Raw genomic sequence first — 20989 nt, forward strand, 5'->3', positions numbered from 1 at the left:
GGGGTCATGACCTGAGCCGAAGGCAGACACTTAACGGACTGAGCCACCCAGGTGCCCTGCATTTGCTATTATTAATAATAGTACTTCATGTAAGTGTAGTAACCACTGCTAGTAGACTGAGGTTCAATTGCCACTGAACCTTTTCTCCCCCATCATAGTTTTGGCGGTGGAGTCATCTGGGAGAACATAATTTTATTTAGTCATACTTTGCTATTTATGTACTATTTTTGTCTTTTAAACCTCAACTTCCTTATGGAGACATGCTGTATTTACCAAGCCTACTGTCCCTGCACAGACAGGATAAGTAACTGTTCACTTTTTCCCCCTTAACAGTAGATTTTGGGTGCGGCGCCTATATTCCTGCTAATTTCTTAGTCTAAAAGTCAGGATAGCTTCTAAAGGAATATACAGAAATCTCAAAGTTATATAGTAATTAATCATGATATGTTAAATATTTGTGGTTTTTGAAAAAGGATAATTAGGTTTTAAAAATTGAACATGAGTCATTTTCAGTATTTAAGTCTATTTTGCAGACTCTGAAGAAAGTAAGCTTGTTTATTCATTCTGGTTGTTAAGTTCTTGCTTGTAATTCAGGTCTGATCCTCTGGTCTCCCTGGGCATATTTAGTGTTCCCGTGTAACACATTAATTTGCATACATTTCTATACGTGTTGTTAAGATGTTTAAATGGAGGGGCGACTGGATGGCTCAGTGGGTTAAGCCTCTGCCTTCAGCTCGGGTCATGATCTCAGGGTCCTGGGATCGAGCCCGGCATTGGGCTCTCTGCTCAGCAGGGAGCCTGCTTCCCCCTCTCTTTCTCTGCATGCTTGTGATCTCTGTCTATCAAATAAATAAAATCTTTAAAAAAAATGTTTAAATAGATATAAATGTGGATACTGTACATGCCTATTTATCCAACCATACTGTTGTCCACTTTCGGAGGAAATCTCATCTACTTCTTACGTGTTTCTTATGGTCTTTCTTACTGCATGTTTTCTGCAAGGTAGCATATGGCCTTACACATAGGTGTACCTTCATTAGGTACACATTAGGTACACTTCATTGCCTCACTTTTCATTTTTGAGAATTTTCATTGATTTCTATCCTTGTCTTCATTTTTCTTTCCCAGTACCCCATTGCCAAATATTCAGAAACATCACCCTTTTGTTCTGCTGTCCCAGTCACAGTTTGTGAATTTGTCCATGCCTTTGCTTCTCTGGAGTGCTCTGTCAATACTGTCCACCAAACTCGGGATGCCTTGGGTGGCTCAGTGTGTGCAGCGTCTGCCTTCGGCTCAGGTCCTGACCCCAGGATTCTGGGATTGAGTCCCACATTGGGCTCCTTGCTTATCAGGGAGCCTGCTTCTCCCTCTGCCTGCTGTTCCCCCTGCTTGTGCTCTCTCTCTCTCTCTCTGACAAGTAAATAAAATCTTAAGGAAAAAAAAAATTGTCCACTAAACTTTTCCTGGCCCTAATGCCTTCTCCTTGTCCCTTTCTTATCTCTCGTATTGTCAATTCGAGGATATCTTTTGGAAGTCAGGGATTAGAAATTCTGTGCTTCTAGTTCTCTATAATATCTAGCATATAGACATTTACAAGCTATAAATATGGAAATGCCACTCCCTAGGTTTAATTTGGTTCTTCCCTCTATACTTTGAAAAAAATAATCATTAATACAATTTTGGGTATATGAAGTTATTACCATAAGATGCATTCTGAAGGTGGATGGGGTCCTTCAGAGAGCAGCATGCAAGGGGGTGATATTTTGGCCCCATTCTCAATTGAATGCATTCCATAGATAGTCTGAGCTTGCTACCGCTGCAGTAACAAAGTTTAGTAGCCTGAGTGGCTTCAACAACAGGAAGGTTTTGCCTCTCCGTCCAGGAAACAGGGAAGTCTGAATCAGGGTGTCCAGGCTTCATTCCTTGCTCCCTGCCTCTCCCTCACGTTCTGGTGGCAGTCTTTGGTATTCGTCGGCTTGTAGAAGCATCACCCCGAGCTCTGCCTATATTTTCACACAGTGAAAATCTGTGTCCAGATTTCTCCTTGTCAAAGGGACACCTGTCACTGCATTAGGGCCCACCCTCCTCCAGTATCACCTCCTCTTAACTAATGACATCAGAAAACTTCCCAAACAAGGTCACATCTTTTTGTTACTGAGGAGTAGGTGGGACTTCGACATGTAAGTTTTAGAGGGATGGAATTCAACCCATAACTCCTATCATTATAGTAAAACTCCCTTTATAGCCCAAGTCTGTTTGGTGATTAACAACCCGTAGACCTTGTGTTGGGACCACAGGACAAACCAAACCCAGCTGGTGCAGGTGCTCTTACCAGATGAAGTCCTGCGCATTTATGCCGCAGCCAGCTCCACCAGGCACTCCGATGGTCGCGTGCTTGGAGCGTCCAGTTACGCCTAATCATCCAAGCTTCAGCTTGTTTGAAGAGTAAATTCATCGTGTCTAAATGTTTGCCAGTTGTCACTTCCAAAACAAATCTTTAAACATCTTTGTCACCTTTTCGTCAAATGATAATTTCATTTTAACCCAAAAATAACCATGACCAGATGAATATTTCGTCAAAATAGACCACGGTATTTTATTGATTAGAGCTGTATTGATTTCCAGTCGAGATAAACTGACTTTCTCCAAAATCTAATTATTTTTCCTGATTGTGATTTAATTATGGTGGATTTAAGACCCTGGCCAGTAGGAGCGCCAGGGTCCAAGGGCAGATGGCAACTATTGGCTCACCGTCGTTTGTCATTCTTGGTACCTATTTCCTTGAAGCTACAGGTCTGTGACCTCCAGCCATGAGGCAGAAGAAATTGTTCGTTGAGAGTCCCATGGCACAGGCATCTAGCCTGAAGGGAGACACTGAAGCAGTCGCTGGCTGGAGCTAGCTATCCCTTTCACCAGCTTGTATTTATTCTACTTAAATGATGCTCAGGTCCTACATCTAAAATGTCAAAGGAAACAAAATCTTCAGTATTAATGCTACTTCTGGTTATTTTTTGGGTCATCACTTCTTACTCTTCCTTTCATTCAACAATGCTAACTTCTTCACCAACACTTTCCAAGAATGTGTTTACATGAGAGCAGAGCCAGGATGTTAAGAGACCCAGATTGCAAACAACTTTACCACTCGTCAGTGACATTCGGAGTGAGTCACCCTGCCTCAGTTACAGAAAGAAGAGCACTGATTGACAGAACTGGGAGAAGACAACACTGAGTAACAAATGGATATTTCTCAAAACCTCTTTACTTCCATTTCAGAGCCCAAAATTAGGAGATTACTTATTCACTGTGTACCAATTTCTTATTGTATAATTTGATTTTCATTTTAGGGGGGCTTTCCATTGTTTATATAATTTGATCTCCAATAAAAGATGTCATTCTCATGTCTAACTCTTGGTTCAGATTATATCTAAGTCAAAATATTCAAGAATATTTTTTTAGACCTAGCAAGCTACTTTAAACCAGAATCCATGGATTCTAGTTACAGCAAGGAATTTATTTGGGCATGTACTACTTATAAAGCTAATTACACATGTTGCATGAACGAGTTGATTTCTGCCAAGATTGTCACGATGTATTTCAGCCTCCAAGGGGGGGTTCCCCATCTTAGCTGTGCACGAGTCCATTGCTTTCTTATACCTACAACTCCTCATATACCTCAGCCGTGCCATTACCCAGGACGGACATTAGTCATTCTGGCTGGAAACTTCAAAACCATTAAAGAGATTCAAGAAAAGAGTGACATGATTGGACTTGTGCTTTAGAGAAGTCTGTCATCATCTTCCTGTGTGCAATATTATATAGTGCAGTGCTCATTACAAAAAGACCTATTGAGCGAAGGAGCTCTTCAAAGCAATAAAAGGGTTGAATATGTACATAAGGGTCTTAAGCCTTAATTTTTAAGAATTTCTTATTTTGTTGAAGGCAAGTTTCAGTTCTCAAAATTAATTAAACTTTGTCAGGGGACACAGAGAGAGGTTTATGTAGCTGACCTAGTTATTGCAATATGTAGAATGGGACATGTATTTCTAGGAGTAAATACCCATGACGCATATCAGTCTTGATAATAAACCGCACAGGTGCAGTAGCCCCGTGTTCCCATCATTTCCACTACTTTGACTCTTTTCAGGAGACATAAGGTACAAAAGTGAGTCATAATAGTTTTATTTCCCCAGCACATTCTGTCTCCTCGCTTGGCACTTACCAGCCTTTCCTTGAAGCTCCACTAGTGCCTGTTCATAATTCTCATGGACTGTGTTTCACACTCCAGTGTAGTTGACTGGTTGCGTTGGCCAACTAGAGCACACCTTGTCGGGGCTGGAACCCTGTCATTCTGTGACTCTCTGCCTGTCACCCACCGCCAGTCTTCTTCCTCAGCCTACTCAGTACATGTTTGTAAAATGAACGGATAAAGGATGAAGACAGAGCTGCTGTGACTCTGCAGCTTGCTCCTTAACCTTTGCCTCCCGGCAGACTTGGATTCCATGCTTTGATTTTTCCTAAGACTAGTCTCTTGAGGTTCACCTGTCAACTCGAGAAACACAATTGATTGGCTAAGATATTTCTTGGAAGTGTGATACGGAATCATGTGGTTTAGATTGGGACATTATAGTCCCGCCTGTTTTTCTCGCAAGAATGGCAGCAAAACCTTCTTGAGCTCATGAGCATGTGGTGGATGTTAAGGAAGTCTAATAAAGAAGATTGCAGAACATTGGAGAGCAGGCTGGGTCCTCAGACAGAGTAGAAAAATCCTGTGTTGCAACTACAAATAAAAAGGAAATGTAAATGTATCTTTTTATATACAGACCATTTTCTTCCCCACTCTCTTTGCACCTGGGAGAGGGAGGACCACAGGGCAAAGTGAGACTAGATTAAAAGACTATAGACTTTTTTATAATGTAGAATTGATTGTAATTGTTAAAAGTCAACCTGCAGTAACTTGCTTGCACCCTTCTATGCTGTCATGCGGTATTTAATTGCTTTTGCAATAATTACTCCCCACAGTTTTTCTACTGATTCTTTTTACGTTATTATTACATATTTTCAAAAATTCGCAATTGATTGCCTTTTTCACTATTCTTTAAATACTTGAAATTATGTTTTTATATGCCAATACAGCCAATCCAAATAAAAAGCACACTGTATGAAGTTAATTCCAAAAAGTTTCTCAGATGACATGGCTCGGTGATTTCTTAAAGGATAGAAGAGCACTTTATTAATGGAAAAAACCGAAGTCTATCTTCTCCTGGGAATACAGGTTGCATTTTAACTGAGCAGCTGTCAGTCAGCCACTTCATATTATTGACATTTATTAGGCAGTGGATTTCTACATTAGCAGTCTCTTCTTGCCTTCCCTGAGAGAGGAGAGCTTCCTCAGATGGGTAACCATCAAATCTCCAGCCCAACAGCTGTGCCCAGCAGTGGAACTAGGTGCTCTGGGACATTGGTGTTTCTTGTATGGGGAGGGCATAGTTTCAAAGACGTTTGCCATTCTCCTAAAATTGCTTTGGGCTCCATGTTGCCTAAGGTTGAAGAACAAGTTCAGGAGCTATAATCACCTGGATTTCATTATAGCTCTGCCACCTAATAGGGAGGGGGGTGATCTTGACAAGTTAGCTAACTTCTAGAAGCCTCTGTTTCCTCAGTTGTATGCCTGATATACAACTTGGATATAAAGTACTTAGGATACAGTGTTACTTTGTTATTATTTTGATGGTCCCATTTTATTATTTTTTTTCAAAAAATTTTTTTATTAACATATATTATTTGCCCCAGGGGTACAGGTCTGTGAATCATCAGTCTTACACATTTCACAGCACTCACAATAGCACATACCCTCCGCAATGTCCATAACCCAGCTACCCTATCTCTACCCCCCAACCCCTGGCAACCCTTAGTTTGTTTCGTGAGATTAAGAGTTTCTGATGGTTTGTTTCCCTCCCAATCCCATCTTGTTTCATTTTTTCCCTCCCTACTCCCCATGGCCCCCAGCCCTGCCTCTCACATTCCTCATATTGGAGAGATCATATGATAATTATCTTTCTTTGATTGACTTATGGGGTCATGGGGGGTAGGGAGGAAAAAAATGAAACAAGATGGGACCAGGGAGGGATGGGCCAGTTTTCATTGCATTAAAAAGGATGATTGAATTATTTTTCAAAATGTTTTATTTTTTCCAATTTTCAGGTGTCATTTCAACTCTGAATGTGTGTGCAAAGCTGGGGAATTTGGTTGTTGCACCCGTGTAAACAAATGGGAAATAGTTATAGGCCATGGAGTTAGGACAAAAATGTCTAGTGGTTTTATACTCTCCCCAATCATTTCTCTTTCCTTTACCTGGTTCCAGTCTACATGAATTTCAGTCCCACAGTTTAGTTAATAAAACCCAACACCACTGTTCCGATTTCAGCTACCATAGTACATTAACTGTCACTGCATTAAGTGGAGACGTCCTAGTCAGCTCTTCAATCCACAAATCACTCCATATAAGCAGTAGGTTCTCATCATGATGAATGAACAGTCATGTCACTTCTTTCAGGGACCATCAGTGATGGGTCACTGCTCCTCTCATGTCCAGTTCACCCAGAGCCAGATGTGTAGCTGCATCTCCCCCTTGCCTCCCAGTAATAACTCGCAACATTTTATAAAAATGGATACTCAGGGAATTGGCCAACCAACATGGAAGTGCCACACAGCAAGGAGATTGGAATCGAAGGTAAACAGAGGGAATGGCTCTCTGGGGAACATCAACCTTGTGTCATTCAAGAGACTCCAGAGATGCCATAGGAGCTGAGTGAAGAATGTTTATCGCATGGGTGAGAAAGCCGTTGGGCCCAGAAGGATGAGGGTGTTCCACAGGAAGTGACGCCATCAAAGACTTCACGTTGCAGGGGTTTTGGGGCATCCTCATGGCACTGAAAGCATAAAGGATTAACTGTTGGAAGAGGAATGTGACAGTTCACCACAATGTAGAAAAAAAAGCTTGCCTCCTTCCTGTAGGGTGAGATGGAGAAGGCAAGCATCAAGCATTTGACCTCCTCTTGCTCAGTTCTCATAAGAAATTAAAAATTCTCGATGTGTTTATGTTGTCGATTATAGTGTTTTAAATTAGAGCGCTCTCTTCACTGCACATTTATAACCGACAATAAGAGAGCTTTAAGGTTTTGACAAAAAAATTTAAAGGCCACAGAACCTTCATCATTTTTGTCATGTGTTAGTAGGTACTTATTGCATGGTTTCAGCTTACGTGGTTCTTTTCCTAGGCATCCCCTTGCAAAGCAGGGCCCGTCTGTAGTCAAAAAGAGTCAAAACAAATCCTGTTGCCCTTTGGATTTTCTATTACTGAAAAATCAGTTCACATATCCTCTTTAATACTGTCTTATTTTCCTTTTAAAAGGAAAATGCTTCCTTCTCCTCTTACTTATAGCCTTTTAAAGGCAGTTCATCTAGTAACAGATGCCTTCTTGATCATAGAACTTCCCTGACTGTCAGATATTGGCTATTTTTAATTTTCAAAAAGTCCGGAAATTAAATATTTAAAGACTCCTGTTTTTGCGGTGCTTTTAGTGAAATATATTTTGCCCTGTGAAAGTTAATGGTTCCTTTGTTTTCTTCATAAAAGAAGGCCCTGCTGGTATGTTTCATAGGCCCACAGCCGGATCACTGCATTAGACGTAGCAAGGTTTAGTGACAGTTCTTTAGTGATTACTAGAGTCACCATTCATATCTGTAGCCTCTTGAGGGGTGAGAAATGTAATCTTGTTTGCTAGCTTAAGTCAACAAGCTGAGGGGATTCATTGTGTATCTCGTCCTATGCGTGCAGACTGTTTTGATTTGAAGAGCTCTAAAATAATTAAAACCGTCTTGTATCCTTCAACCTCATAATAATTACCATTTAAAACCTCCGAGTCAGTTGGTTTTGAAAGATGTAGTATAATGAATAATAATCATGGCCTCTGGGTTATGTCGAACGTCTTGTGCCCTGGTGTGTCTAATAGAAAGGAACCTTGATTATAATTTTGGAGACTGTCCCCAGTGCCACCAGCATGCCCGTGTCGCCCTGCAGGTCCCCACGGGGCCTCAGGCTGACAGCATGCTTGGTCACGTACAGTAATGAAAAGTCTTGTACGGGGAATGTTTGTGCTTTCAGTGATCGGTTTAATCAGGTTCAGGGAGTGAAGCTGATTTTAACAGAGCGCAAAGTAACTCTGATAGTGGAAAGATGGGACTTTCTGTACTGTTTTTCCTGTTCTTACTAAAGTAACCTCCTTAGCAAGGAAAGTGACTACTTTTGTTCTTTTCGGAATCTGACCCCATAATGTACATGAATCAACATATAGTTTTTCATGCGATTTATTTTATCCTACTTATCAGCTCTATAAAGGGAAAATGTTTTGCTCCAAAGCACTGTTTCCTGAACCTGAGCCAGAGATTCCCATGAGGAACGATGAGGAGGTGACAGACATAGTAAAGCAGGGGGGAGGGGGGAGTCAGAAATGGTGATTTTGAAGATCTTTGCTGGTTCTCAGAGTCTAGTTATTTTATTTTATTTTATTTTTTTACTTCCATCCAGAACAAAAGGGCAATTTCAGTAATAGGAAAATGAGGAGCGCACAGACCTAAGGCAGCATGGGTGCAGCGGAGACCTTCAGAGTCATTGTAGGCCCACAGAAGGCTGCCCCGAGCCCCTGAAGGACAGGCCTTCACTTCAGACTTGGTCTAAAACCTGACAGGAAGCCTCTCCTTTGGCTTGAATCCCATGGGAGGCTTTCTAGTACCTGTTAGGAAAACAGGTGACTTGGAATTCAGTGCTTGGCCTCCCGGCCGGAGGTGTCTCTTCCTCAGGGGAGCTGGGCGTCATGGCCCAGGCCTCCTGACGTAGCCTCCTGATGGCCAGGAGGACAGCCCCCTTCACTACAGCCCTGCACGCTCCAGCTCCCCTTCCTCCCCCTCCTCAGGCAGGAGCCCCTCCCCTCTCCCACTCTGTCACTCTGTGACCCCCAGAGACTGTTAAAGAAGTCTGTGCTGCCTTTCTCAAGAGTTTCATTACTTCTTCACCTTCCGTCCTTCTTCCAGAAGGAACTTATTCTTGACCACCATGATAGGCCTGCTTTGGGGGTGCCTGTTATGCACCGAGGCACTGACATGCGAGGCGTCGAGCCACCCATCAGCCACCTTCAGCCGTCTTACAGACGTTAATGGATAAAGGAACAGCTGCCTTGGTCAGGAAGTCGCCAGTAAATAGCAGAATTTGGATTCGAACGCTTGTCCTCTTGTACAGCACATCACACATGTGTCGGCTTCATGTTTATCTTCCCCGCTAGACTTCATAGTCCTTTGTCTTACCTGCTTGTCACTTCTACTGCCACCCTAAACATCCAGTACCATGCTTGGCCTTGGCCTTCTTTCCATAAATAAATTTTACTGGAGGACCAAATGAGTGAATCGATGAAAGTTTGAACAAACTCCCAAGAAGCTACAGAGTAAGATTAAAGAGTAAAATACAATTTTAGAGGCACCTAGGTGTTTCAGTGGTTAAGTGTCCGCCTTTGGCTCCGGTCCTGGGATCGAGCCCCACGTTGGGCTTCCTGCTCAGCGGGGACCCTGCATCTCCCTCTCCCTCTAGCTGCCTCTCTCTCCCTCTCCCTCTCTCTTTCTCAAATAAAATATTTTTTTAAAAAAATTTAAAAAACAGAGGTGCCTGGGTGGCTCAGTCCTTAAGCGTTTGCCTTCAGCTCTGGTTGTGATCCCAGGGTTTTGGCATCAAGCCCTGCATCGGGCTCCCTGCTTGGTGGGGAGCCTGTTGCCTGTTTTTCCCTCTTCTCCCCCCCCCCCCCCCGCTTGTGTTCCCTCTCTCACTGTTTCTGTCAAATAAATTAATAAAATCTTTAAAAAAATTTTTTAATAAATAAAAGCAAAATCCAATTTTATAAAATCAACATAATATTGGCAGGACTATTTTTCTGCTGTACCTGTTTGGCCATGGTGCAAGTCTAGGGCTAAACTTACTTCCTGGCCTCGAGCAAAAAGCCACAGTAGCTGTTTCTAGTAAGCGTACTGGAAAGTGACAGTTGCATTCTCCACAGTACTAATCCTGCATGGACCCCTTTTCTGGTTACTGGCCAGGTGGCACGTAAAGGCAATTTAGGGAGGCAAGCTGGTGTAGAATCCCTTCTATTCCAGCCCACATGTGTCCTCCACTGCCAACAGTGGAAGGATAGGCAGGGAAACAAGGTCAACAATCCTGGACAGTGGCGAGGTGCCCAGGTTGCTGATGAAGAATCCAGAGGGGCCGGCAGGCATGCTGCCACCATCAGAAAAGCAGAAGGTTGTAGAACTGCCAGAGTGGCCATTGGAGCTGGTGTAGTCCCACCTGCTTTGATCCGTGACCCTTCAACTAAACAACACCCTGGTGCCCTCAAGTCATTAATCTGCCCTTCTTTGCAACCAGTGTATTATGGACGTGAGTCACGCCTGGAGAGAACAGTCTATGGAATTACTCAGTTTACTTACTCAAAGGCTGTAGTGAGAGTCTTGGAGACAGGGCCACAGAGAAAATTTGGAACATTGTGCATCCTTGTTTATTCCGACGATTCTTTCCCTTCCATTGCTATCACCTATACCACACCAGGGACAGAAGTCTATGAAAAACTGAGCTGTGGAGTTCATTGGACAGAAGTCATCTGTGAGGGGTTCCTGGGTGGCTCAATCAGTTAAGCGTCTGCTTTCAGCTCAGGTCATGATCCCTGGGTCCTGGGATCAAGTCCCACATTGGGTTCCTTGCTCAGGGGGAGCCTGCTTCTCCCTCTCCCTATGCCTCTGCCTGCCTCTTCCCCTGCTTGTGTGCTCTCTCTTTCTCTCTCTCTCTCTCTCTGACAAATAAATAAATAAATAAATCTAAAAAAGAAAAGAAAAGGAAAAAATAACACTGTGATGCAGGACTAGCAGGAATTAAACTTGCTATACATCATATCCACTCTTCACATTTGGGCTGCCTAGAATGATTTATTCAAGAAACCCTACAAAGCAGGTGATTATATTGTCATACCCACTTATTTACAGGAGGAAATGGACTCACTAGTCTATTTGTCCTAACCAGAAAGTACTACTAACTGCTATGATTAAAAAAAGGAAAAAGAAATCTATGTTAGTTCGTTTTTTACATGATTATGCATTTTAATTAGTAGAGAAAAAAGAAGGGAACTGTTAAGATGATTAAAATTTAAGTGTTTCTTTGGAGAACCATTGACTCATGAAATGGCTCAAAAAGTAGTCATGGTTGGAAAATTTACCCTGATATATGGAATGAAAAGTTAATTCTGTTTTAAGTAAAGGTAATGGTATTTTGAGTATATTTCACCTGGTAGCATTATCTTTCCTGTCATTTTTTTTCTTTTCCCTAAATCAGAACCCCTAACTAAAGATTCTTATTCTCTTAGAAAAAAATTACTTCAAAACTTGACCATGTTATTGGCCAAGTATTACACTTTCTTTTTTATTTCAAATGCAGACCAACAGGGGTTAGAAAAATCAGATTAAAGCACAGATTTTGAGGGGCCTTTTTTCAGTTTTTGAGAACATTTCCACAGAAAGTCAATTACATATTGGGCATTTGAAGGTGTCACTTGAACAATGTGTAAAACTGTCCGACACACTCTGAGTGATGCGGGGGGGAAAACACTGATGGTGATTATTCCTCAAATGAACTCTTTAAAACTCCTCAAATAAACTATTACTCTTTAAATAGCTATAAAAAATGCCACAGGAAATTAGATTCCAGATTATGGCAGGCCAAATACAAAATCTTTAAAGTGTTATTTTAGAACACCACTTTCCAGAAGATAGCGTGATTTCTTAATGGTATAAAACATATTTGATTGAATACTATTACTTGATTGTAACAGTTCATATATTTTACACTTTAAAAAAATATTGGACTTCTGAATAATGTGAATTGATTGATCTTTATGAAAATAATGTTAGGTTTTGTACTTATTTACAATTCTGTGAGTCTCTTTTGGCCAACATAAAGCAACGTTCTAAATGCACATGTTCATTTTGTACCAGACCCAACCCCCATCTACCCATAAGTTTAAAATATTAGACTGTGCTCAGTAAAGGGCTGTCTCAGTGTCATGGACAAAAATATGCCCCTCACCCCTTTGCTGTCCATTCAGTGCCTTACTGGCTTACATTTAATGCCGATTTTTTTAAAAAATTAATTATCTGTGTTTTGAACTCAGTAGATTTAGGGGCAGGAATTGTGAAGGGGTTAGGAAATTTCTGGACACACGAATAATCTAATGATAAGACCATTAGAACTAACAACCTGGTTCCATGAGGAACACCAGAAACCTAAGAGAGCAGACCTCTCCAGGCAGTGTTTCTGGGTAGTTACGTAATAACCAGGAATGATCAATAAACAGATATGCAGGTGTGTGAGGTACTTTTAAAGGAGTCCATCACAAATGCTCATTTAAGCGGATCCTTACATAGACATGCGCTGAGTTAGTACAAAGACATAGCTCCTGATTTCCCTGTCTCCCCAACTGTGAGCAGGCCCCTCATTCGCCCACAGTGGGAAGGAGTGAGGGATTAAGGCCACAGCCTCTCCTTTACCAAGCACACAGTTATGCTGGACAGTGTGCGAGGCACTGTCCGTGTCTCATTTAACTGAAATAAGGAAACATTCACCCTCGGATAACCAGATACCTCATTGTTCGGATCAGTGACATGTAAAGCAAAGACCATTGGTAAAAAGCAAATCTCTCTTGAGTTGTTTCTAGGACTGTTTAAAATCGTAACTGTTTAAAATAGGTTTCAGTTTAAAATCAGTATCTTCTTATTGACAGTTTACAGAGTAATTTCTACAAATAAGTTCTAATTTGTTTTTGCTTGAAACATCTTGAATATATCCTTGTCAAAAGCTAGACTTCCACAGTCTGAGGAGCCTAATCTGTACCTTGAGTGTTTGTTTGTTGAGCTAGTAACAACCCCAGCTCATCCTGCAGTGAAAGTCCCCTGGTTGTGACTCCCCTCTGCTGTGGGGGGTGCTGCTGAGGGCTGGGCCTGGTTGCTGGGTCCCCCCGGTGAGTTTGTGGCCCCACCTCGTAGTTCTACAGCCCTGACCTGATCCAGCCTTGTTCTAGATGAGTGCTGATTGCCATGAAACCTGGAAACCATTTCTGGCTATGTCTTCCCAAGAACATTCCCCTAGGAAATATAGGGCTTTATGGTTTTAAGGGATCTTCCAGTTTCCTGCAGAAGAAGGAAACAAATCTCTGACGGGAGGTGAGTCATTAATAAAGGGGGGTCTCCTGGGTACAGGTCTTTAACGGCATTTCATAGGTGTCCGTGCACGCAATTGCTTTGGATTCATGTCTTGGCTCAAACTCAGTAAGCATAGATGATAAATGGCAGAGGAGAGTGTAAGTGACTTCTTCATCGTTTTTTTAAAAAGGCTCATGTACGCTCACAGCCCCTTGTCCCTTTAGTTTGGTATTCTATGTTTTAAAGTAACTCACATTCTGGCCTACCATTAATGTCATCTGCAAACTTAGTAAGTTTGCTCTCGCCTGCCCTCTGGGTCTTTAATGATCATGCCTTGTCCCTTAAGAAGGGAAAGACTCACTAATAACTCAAAGGCTAATATTTGTAGAGGGAGACTGTACTCTCCCAGATTATCACTATGATATGAGATGGAATCAGAAGTCCTCAAAGGGTCCGTCCGTGACTTGTCCACTGTCCATGCCAAGAGGCTCTATCAGTCTGAGAGAATTATTCCTAGAATCAGGATTGCTGTTTCTCAGGTCAAACAAATTTGTATTTCATAATTATTTATTCATTATTATAAGCATAATTATTTGTTATTGTATTTCATAATTATTAAAAATTCATGCCACAGTAATCAGTTAAATATTTCCATGGATTCTCAGAACTATCTTTGAAAGCTGTAATTAGGAATAATACCAATCAGCATTCTCTCCACCTGTGTTCATTCTGGGGCCCTGTGGCCTCCACTGTCACAGCCAGCCTCACACTGATCTCAATGACTTGACATTCTTTTTTTTTTTAGATTTTATTTATTTGTTTGAGAGAGAGAGAATGAGAAAGAGAAGAGAGCATGAGAGGTGGAAGGTGAGAGGGAGAAGCAGACTCCTGGTTGAGCAGGGAGCCTGATGATGGGACTTGATCCTGGGACTCCAGGATCATGGCATGAGTTGAAGGCAGTCACTTAACCAGCTGAGCCACCCAGCTGCCCATGACTTGACATTCTTGATCATGAGACTCCCAAGTTCATCTCTTTTGAACTCCAGGCACAGGACACCAGGCTCTTCCTTCTGGACTCAAACACCAAAGAGGGATTCCCCTTTTTAGTTACCTGGATGAGTTGGCAAAGAGGCAGGTAGGGGGACGGGCGTGTGCTTTAAGTGCCTTTTCTGGTATGGATGTGAAAGATGAACCCCCTAGGTGAGTAACCAGTGTTTAGTAAGAGCTACTTATCGATGTGAGCCAGACACTGTTATAAATCTTTCGCGTGGGGGCGCCTGGATGGCTCAGACGTTTAAGCATCTGCCTTCAGCTCAGGTCTTGATCTCTAGGTCCTGGGATCAAGTGCCATGTCGGGCTCCCAGCTCAGTGGGGAATCTGCTTCTCCTTCTTCCCCTCCTGTGCTCTCTCTGTTTCTCTCTCTCTCTCTCTCTCTCTCTCTCTGTCAAATGAATAAATAAAATCTTTTTAAATAAATAAAAATGTTTTGTCTGTATTAATAGAGTTAATCCTGACATAATTCTAGGAGATGGGTAATATTTTATCTCTTCTGACAGAGGAAGAGTTTGAGATACAGAGAATTCAAGTATCTTGCCAAAGGATATTTAGCGAGTTAGGTAGAGGCAGTATCTCAACCCACCAGGTGCCTCTCCAGACTGGACGTGTGCAGTCCTCTGAATAAGGGCAGCAGGAGCGATTGTCTTCACTGGCGTCAGACCTCTAGGGGAACTGAGTGCTCTCAGATTACCTGTTCCTCTCTTGCAGACTTTGTTGTTGTTTTAATTTGTAGTTGCATAACTGTAAGTTCTAGGAAAATCTGTTTTCCCTAGAATCTGTGACTCATCTTGACTAACACCATATTTTAAAAATATTCCACTGCTCACCTACCTGTGCCCACCCCGATGCCCCACCCCATTCAGTTTCCTGCAGATTGCTTCCTGGGCTTGTTTTCCATTTTCTTTAGAACTGCAAAAAGGAATTTCCCTCATATGTCTTTTGTGTAGCTATGGAGTGCTATTAATATAGTACCTTTACCAAAGAGTAAATCACACACACACACACACACACACACACACGCACACTAACCAGGGCTGTACTAAGATCATGTCAGAGTATGTAGGAGCTTCTTGGGACTTTTCCCTTGTTTCTGACCCTTAGCTTCCAGATGTCAGTACTGTGCACAGGTGGCTAGCGATAGAGTGTGCCTTATTCAAATGTTGAGTTATCCTCATTACTCTGAGTACAACTTAGAGTGGGGGGAAAAGTTTTTTGTAAATTCCTGGTAAACAGTTCTGTTATTAGAAGCAGAATAGCATAGTGATTATGAGCTAGAACTTGGGAGTGTGAAATCCCTGGATTGGAATCCCAGTTTAGCCTCTTGGGGACGCTTCAAACTCTGGCAAGTTCATTGACTTATTCAGCAGTTATTTACGGACTCCTATGTGCCAGGCACTGTTCTGGGCTATGGAGATGCAGAGGGCAAAACAGACCAAGGCTGCTCCAGTGCAACTTAATACTAGCATGGAGACAAACAGTAAGTAAATAAAGGTTAGATTATCCTCTGGGCTCCACCTTCAATATATTTCCAGAAAATGACTGTTCTCATGACCACACTGCTGTTACTGAGGCCAGACCCCTGGGATCATTGAAGTGGTCTCTTTACTGATCCTTGCTTCCATTCTGGGCCCTACAACCTATTCCAAAGAACCCCAGCTAACTCCTGGGTCCAGATCCCAGCTCAGCACAACAGTGGCCCCCATGCCCCTGTGGAGGTGGTTGCGGTATTTATAAATCCCACAGCATGGCAAGGTCATGCCCCTTAGGTGGTCCACCTCCTTCCACACCATGTCTGTGATCACCCTCTCACCTCCTTCCAAACTCTGCTTAGAGGCCCCTTCTTCAGTGAGGCTGAAGAGTCAGTGAGTCTGACATAGAGAACATTGCCTGAATGTGGAAGGAGCTACCGTATCTGTTGAACATGCAAATACACCAACCCTAAAATTCAGACCAGATAATTGCCTTGAGACTTTTAATGTTCAGTAACCCATCAGTAGGATAAAAGCCTATTCTGAAGGTCTTGGGAGCCCTCTTCCTTACACACACTGACATTTGGATGTATCGTGACAGTCAACCCAGAGATGATGAAGAATGAATATTTAGCCTATTAGGAGATAAGGAGAAGACAGGTAAATTACTTTATTTGTTCCTGTCCAAAATCTCTTCCATTTCAGGTTTGTAATTCTGGGTTCTGGAGGCTGGGGGTTATAAGACCCTGTAGAGTGTCTGGAATGGTTTGTTAACTGCAAACCATTTCAAGCTTCCCCTTAGTTCAATGCACACAACATTTGGGGGCTGCCTCTGGGAGTGTAAGTGTAGCAGCTCCCTCAAGACCTAAAGAAAACTGAGTGAGGAGGCCAGAAAGCACATGTCTGAGGACCCCATGGGATGGCTTAAAGCAAAGAGTCTCTTTAGTGGCAGGTTTATTTCACAGCATTTTTTGTGTGTGTGCTAGTCCTATCCAGAATCCCTTAAGCAAGGAAAAAAAAAAATCAATAGCAGGTAAACCAATTAGGGAACCTAAGTGAAGTGGTTTCTGTGAGTCTAATAAAGCAGAAGGCAAGCTGAGCTACATGAGAAGAGCTGATAGGATTCCGGGCAGTGCTTTCTTGGTGGCAGCTGGACACAGATACGGGAACAAAGAGGCGTTTGTTCGAGTTTCCTCCCCAGTGGGACGATCCCTGAACCAACATTCAGGAAAAGAGCCAGAGAAAACTTAGAAAGGGGGAAAGCTGCAGAGGCCAGAGCCATAGAATGATTGCCAAAGTGGGGATGGCAGATATCTGGGGTTGGGGGCAAGTTGGTGGGGGAGGGGTGGGGCTTAGCCTCTCAGCACCACCATTTCTTTGTTGGCCCAATGTGATCCTCAGAGGCATGCGGTGTGGAGCCAGATTGCCTTCTCTGCATTCTGGCCCCCATGTCTTCCTGTCTGGGGCCAGGCGGGCACATCCTTGAGCAAACTATTGGACATGGTAACACATTAGGGCCTCAGGTTCTTCAGTTGTAAAGTAAAGGATAGGCAGAACCCCTCCTGACTGCCATAGGAGGACATCTGTTCATATTCATTGAGCACCTTGAACAGTCCTGGTGCACGTAAGCACCATCTTGGAGTCATCTCTGTAGTCATTACTACTATTTATGAGGCACCTCATGAATATGTATACCAATAAACATAGTGTGTAACCAAAAGGCATTTTTGCAATTTCCTTATTTAATCTGCATTAGACTTACTAGGCACTTACGTTGCCTGTTTCTTTAGGGAAAAAAAAAAGAGAGATTAAATATGAGACAACATTTTAAAACTTTAAATCAAGGGGCGCCTGGGTGGCTAAGTTGGTTAAGCACTCTTGATTTTGACTCAGGTCATGATCTCAGGGTTGTGGGATCAAGCCTGGCATAGGGCTCCACACTGAGCATGGAGTAAGCTTGGGATTTGCTCCTGCCCACTCTCTTCCCACTCATTCTCTCTCTGTCTCTCTCAAATAAATAAATGAAAGATTTAAAAATAATTTAAAAAAATGTAAATCAAAAAGTATATCTATCTCTATAAATACTTATGCAATCCCGTGAAATCTCTTGACCTCCAAAAAAAGTATCCGAAAGATTCTAGAGTGAATTCCTTAGATATGGAAAAGATATATCCTATGTGAACAAATGTCATTAACCTTAAATTTAAAAAAAAAAAAATGTTTACCTAGTTACCATCAATTTCCATATTGATAATAATGCCATTTCCATAATCTCAAGAGTCTTAATTTGATATATTCCTTTTCTCTTTCCTCCTCTCTCTCCTGACCTTGTTCCATGACATCATTTTTCGTAAATTTGATGAAGGACCATGTACTGTCCCAGAAACGCCGATCTCTGCTTCTCCAGTCAAGAAGCAAGCATCATTCACATCTCAAGAGCCAGAAAGCTCTGGTGTCTTACTGACCATGAAAAGGGCATTTCAGATTTCAAATGCTTCCTATTCCAAAACCGGTCACATGTTATTGCAGGACATGATGGAGACCAAATGTCAGGTCGGAGTGCTGTGTCAGATCAGTGCGGGGAAGTTTAGCTAAGTGGCTAATGGAAAGCTTCGTACTACTGGTGACTTCTAAGCAGAGAGTTCTCGGGGAGGGGAGAGGATGGCCATGGTAGGATGCTTCCTTAGAGACAGAGTGAAGAAGGATGCTTTACTCAGCACATTTGGATTTTCAGCTGCAAAACAACAGGATCTGTAGCTGCTTCTGTGAACCCCTTCCATGCCATTCCAAAAATTCCTCTCTGAACCCAAATATGGTTAGCAAAGTACCTCTTTTTTACAGGTACAATTTCAGGTGTTAGTTTGTCACGGACTGCAGAAAACCTTTTACCTTTTCTACTCTAAAACACGTAATAATAGTAATAATGATACAGCTACAAAACCATTCAACCATATTTGTGCTTCCAGCCTTATAATCTCATTTTTAGATTCTCATTTTAACATTGCCTGCAGACGTTATTCCTATATATTACTTTAAACATTCAGAATTAGTATTATTCATGATTCCTCTGAACGAGGAAGATAACAGTATCCCTCTGGTAGCCAAAGAAACTCTGTTGAGTGCCCATCTCCATGCCCACTGTCTCAGGATGGCTGAACTGAAATTCAGGATAGAACAAGTAAAAATCAGGTAGCATCTCTGAAGAAAGTTTGTATGCGTGCTCTCTTTTGTCTTCGTTTTCTCTTCATCTGGGTTGGGGAAATGGTGGTTTTTAAATTTCTCTTTGGGATAGAAGATCTAATACTCCAAATAACCAGCTTCTCATTGGCAAGGTTTTGAGAAATATATATTTTGAGAAATACATATTTTACTTTTCTTGAGGGTCCTTGTAGTCTTTCTGCAGCAATCGCCTTAGCATGTATTCGACAACTCTGATGGTTTTAATTCCTCCCGCTGACCTGTTTTCTCAGACATTCTCTTGACTGTACCTCTTCCCAGGCTGCCCCGTGCAAGGAGAATGGCTGCTTGCTGGGACCAGTTTGCCCTTTGGTGCTTGCGGTGCCTGGCAGGGTTCTAAGTGCTTTGTACGTGTTACGCCCTTAACTGTGTCCATCTGGTAGGATAGGTGATATGTGTCATGCCTTTACTGTCAAGAAAGCCATAATCTGCATCAGGGATGTGCCTCCAGTAAGCAGGAGAGCCCAGAGTGAAGCCAGCTTCTGTCTGAAGTCCAAGTTCATACTTTCAGTCACTATTCCTACGGTCACTGAACAAGTGAGCAAAACATCCTATCTCCCGGCCTTGTGTCTGCGACTCAGTGACTCCAAGGGCACCTTCCGCAAGGGCATATGATTTCTGATTGAACGAGGGCTGAGGAAATGCACATGGCCTGAGCATATTTAAAGAAGATAGACAAAATGCATTTGCTCATAAATATTTATCATTCTGTACACCCTGTACATGCCACATTGCTTTCTTATTGAGATTGCTTTGGGAAATCACTTTTTCTGGGCGTTTCCCTTCTGGTCTTCCCAATCTAACTATTCTTGTGTAGAATGCCCTAACAACTGCTTAATAGTGAGGAGTGATGGGGGATGTAGGAATGAGAGAACAACCCCACTGATAACTATTATCTAACCAGGAGACATTCCGGGAAGTGTACCTCAGGGAGTACCTCTTGTATTTCAGCAGGTGAACTTCTTTTCTCTGCAGTTTATTTTTGTATTAGAATACTGGCTTATAGACTTCTGGATCTCCAGCACGGCGGCTCCATTGCTGTGGATAAAGATAATCCACAGGGAACGAGCTGCTGGGGAACTCAAGGGGAGGGAATACCTCGCCCAGACTGTTGGGGTTTGGATTTATCTGCCCCAAAGCCATGTTATAAACAATCTCGCGTTTTAAGAAGATGCCTCTGGGATCCATGAAGTTCCCACAGTGAGGAAACAAGAAGGGATGTAACCGAGCCATGAGACTGGAGGACGAGGGGGCCGTGACTGAAAATCCCGGAGGGGTGTCTGGACTCAGAATCCGCTGTGAACTTTGTTCAACAGACACACCCCTCGCCTGCCGGAACAGCATCCACGTGGAGATGGAGTTCAAGGGTTAGTGATTCAGAGTGTCCCTCCCTGAGAAGCACTAGGTTAGGGGATGCTCGGAGGGAAGCTGCTTTGGAGGCCTGTGAGAAACACGCTTCTCTCCTCCCTTACCCGTTGCTCCTTCCATCCCTCAAACCTTGGCTCCTGCAAACCGGAAGATCAGTGATGTCCTTTGACCATGTGCGTGCACGGCCACTTCAGTCATCTCACGGATGTTATAACAGTGCAGCAAAACCTTCCGTGTGTTGTGATGTGGGTCTGAGAAGTCTGGTAGGGTTCTGCCAACTAAGGAAAGGTGGTTTGGTCTTCAGTCAAGATCAGGGTCCCAGACTTCACACATCCATGTGAGAATGCTCCATATTGAAAATCTTAAATGTAAAAAATTTAACCTGGGCTATATGCAGATGTGATGCAGTAATAATTTAAACTCACTTTTCATTGTTTCTTTTTTTTCATGACTTGCCCTGGGAATATGCCAGACATCAGACAACTATATTAAGGTTGGAGTCCTCATAGTTTATTTGTAAGTTAATTTGATTATAAACAGTATAATATAGCTACCCATCCCACATAGTACATGTA

General features: G+C 42.5%; 1 protein-coding gene across 9 annotated transcripts in view; it reads left to right on the forward strand.

Annotated features, from left to right (window-relative positions):
* The window catches only part of FAM110B (family with sequence similarity 110 member B), a 184365-nt gene that overhangs the window by 100215 nt on the left and 63161 nt on the right, over nt 1–20989 (forward strand). Inside the window, exon 4 of one of the 9 annotated variants that reach the window (XM_059394605.1) lies at nt 20887–20930. The exons of the other annotated variants lie outside the window; for them this stretch is intronic. The gene's annotated coding sequence lies outside the window, so the exon portion shown is untranslated. The remainder of the gene's footprint in view (nt 1–20886; nt 20931–20989) is intronic. 9 annotated transcript variants of the gene reach the window in all.

The sequence above is a fragment of the Mustela nigripes genome, chromosome 3 (assembly GCF_022355385.1).
Source record: "Mustela nigripes isolate SB6536 chromosome 3, MUSNIG.SB6536, whole genome shotgun sequence".
Lineage (NCBI taxonomy): Eukaryota > Metazoa > Chordata > Mammalia > Carnivora > Mustelidae > Mustela > Mustela nigripes.